The sequence below is a fragment of the Crocuta crocuta genome, unplaced genomic scaffold (genome assembly GCF_008692635.1).
Source record: "Crocuta crocuta isolate KB4526 unplaced genomic scaffold, BGI_CrCroc_1.0 scaffold529, whole genome shotgun sequence".
Lineage (NCBI taxonomy): Eukaryota > Metazoa > Chordata > Mammalia > Carnivora > Hyaenidae > Crocuta > Crocuta crocuta.
Genome location: NW_027530362.1, coordinates 1,094,934 through 1,097,881, shown reverse-complemented (window position 1 = coordinate 1,097,881; position 2,948 = coordinate 1,094,934). Strand labels below are relative to the sequence as shown.

General features: G+C 35.1%; 1 long non-coding RNA gene across 1 annotated transcript; it reads right to left on the bottom strand.

The window, feature by feature from the left end:
- Positions 1-344: 344 nt before the first annotated feature.
- Positions 345-1,527, bottom strand: LOC144233276 (uncharacterized). Its single transcript, XR_013335634.1, has 3 exons — positions 1,386-1,527; positions 1,000-1,094; positions 345-385 (listed from the first exon to the last, which is right to left on the bottom strand). It is a non-coding gene; the product is annotated as an uncharacterized LOC144233276 (long non-coding RNA).
- Between the last annotated feature and the right edge of the window lie 1,421 nt (positions 1,528-2,948).

Genomic DNA, 2,948 nt, shown 5'->3' with positions numbered 1-2,948 from the left:
TGATCTCTCCAGAGTGCTTCATCTTCTCTGGTCAGCGACTGTGCCTCCTCAGCGCTCTGGAATAACAGAAGGTCAGAGCAGAGCCCTGCACTATTGCAAGTGACAGACTATCTGAGGCACATTGCAATTTGGCTCATTCCCTGTTATGACAATGATGGTAACGAGAACTGAAAATGGCACAACACAAATCCATTCCTGAGACCAAAATTGTAATAAAAGTGGGAAATTTTACAGGAGCTGTTATCCCCAGAACAGGCTTCTGATTGTAATTGTGTGGGTTTTTATTTTTTTTTTTATTTCTTGTTTTTTATAATCTTGTGTTCAGATCTTGGTATTGCCAGCCGGTGAAAATTGTCTGGGCAGTCGGGGAAACAATGATGTTCATCTAGTAACAAGGTTGTAAAGTTTGAATAGATCAAGGCAACAAATAAATGCTGAAGATAGTTTCCTTTGCAGAATTATTTTTCTTACATTATACTCTTGACATAATAAGAAATCAGAACACACCAAGATCATGGTGAATAAAATTTGCATCTTGTAAGACAGTCTGTTAAAACAACAGTTTTCAAATGGGAGCAATTTTGTACATACCCCCACCCCCAAGGTGACATTTGGCTATATTTAAAGACATTTTTCATTGTCACAGTTGGGAGGGGTGTGTCACTGACATCCAGTGGGTAGAGGGCAGGAATGCTGATAAACATTCTATAGTATACAGGCCAGGCCCTCACAACAAAGAACTACCCCACCCAAAATGTCAATAGTGATGAGGCTGAAAAACTTAATGTCAAAAGAACTCAAATTTCTTGCTTTGCTGAAGTCCAATACCATAACATTTCGTTATTAAATACTTTTGCATCTCATTTTCTTGGGAATTATTAAATGAATACTTAAGAAGGAAAATAGATAAAATAAAAACTGGTAAAACAGGAACTAAAAAAAAACTCAAACTTTTCAGAAATCAATATAAGCCATCTAAGTAAACGCTGTTCTACTCACCTTTCTCGTTAGCATACTCCTTATTCTTAACACCTATATTTCACTTTTACCAGCACACTCAATTTCAATAATCTCATCTGATCTTCACAAAAGCCCTGTGAGGTAGATATAAATATCTACAATTTAAAAGGGACTGAGTAAGACTTAGAGAGAGTAAGTATTTGTCCAATAAAACATGGGTAATAAAAACATCATGGGACAATGAAAAAAACGATTGGGATCAGGAGCTCTGAGCTTCCTAATGTCTCCCATTCAGCAGCCATGTGTCATTGTTTTAACCTGCAAAACCCTGGCTTCCCACATAAACAATGGGAGTGGTGACAGCTAGTTCAGGGGGTCACCACAAGGATTGACTGAGGCCATGGATTCCAAATAAAGGACCTCACCTGGTGGGAAATAAGACACAGCAGGGGCAGAGTGCCAAGCCCCAAGCCAGATATTCTGATTTCAAATCCAGTGCACTTTCCACATCCCATGAGGAAGGGCCCACCATGTGTTTTTAGCACCATAGGCATTGAGGTTGTTGATTTCAGTAGCAAATGTGTATGGCTTGCCTAAGAAAAAGAAAAAGAAAAAAAGAAACATCTTAAAATCACTTAGAACTTTTTTACTTTCAACTGCATTGTTCAAAATTGACAGGAGATTTCTTTCTCAGCCAGGACAAGATAAGCAGAAACTTTCCATTTTCCATGATTGAATAGTGTGCGTTTTTGTGTGTGTTGGGGGTAGGGATGGGGAGAATGAAAGCATCTCAAAACAGTCTAAGGCAAAAAGGGACTTAATCATCTTCACTGAAATGAAGAGAACATGCTTTTATTTGTTCAGAAGAATCTCAGACCAAGAGAGTGTATTTTTCTCAAGCATCCAACAAATCTTTTGGAGTCTGAATCAGAAAGAAGCAAAAATTAAAAAGAAAAATTCATCCTATAATTCTACTTCTGGGAACTAATCTGAAGGAAAAATTATATATATATGTATTATACATATTATATAAAACATATATAATACATATGTACTATATTATATACATAATTTTAACATCTAATACACAAACTGTAGTATCATCATTACAATTCTATAAATGATGTAATCTTTTATAAATATGAAAAACTGAAACCAAATGAAATATCCAGCAAAAAAAAAGAATAGTTAAGCAGTCATTAAAAATTATGCTAAAAGACAATTATAACAACACAATCTCTGCTAAAAATAGTGTTTTAAAAAAACACACACAAAATAAGCTCAATTTTGTTTTTTTGAAGGCCTAAATAAACAGGTAGTGATAGGATTATAAATAATTTTTCATCTTTCTTATTTTCTGTCTTCCAGCTTTATAAAATAAGCATACATTCATGTTACACAATAAAGAACAATAAATATAACAACAAAGTTAAGATCACTTAAAAAAAAGGAGTTGAAACAATATACAGAATTTTATGTGGGGAATTTGCTACTGCAAATAAAATAGTTTAGTAAGGCAGGGGGAAGAATAACTTGATTGTTACACCATTGCAAAGCCCTTAAGACCAAATTCCTCTCAGCCGTCAATTTCACATTGATTTCATCTTGACATGTAACATGCCCCTCAGTTCTACAATAAAAGAAGCCATGAAATATCAATCTTAACTTCTAGAAGACACATATACACATGTTGATTGAAGATTAATTTCTCAGCAGCGTGGCTCATCATCAATATCCTGCCTTTTTTGTGACACAGGTCAGGTGACCTTAATGATTAATAAAGGAACCTGCTTTGGGCTGGCTCTGGGTTTCCAGAAAATATGAGTTATTTTGAACTAAAGGCATAGAGGATGCTCTGGTTTGACCATACATTTTATTACAGAGCATCACAATCCAAGTAAGAGATTATCTGAATGATCTGAAATGCCATTGTAAGTTACCATATGTATAAACCCGCCGATAGGTGATTTGAAACATGGGAAAATCTT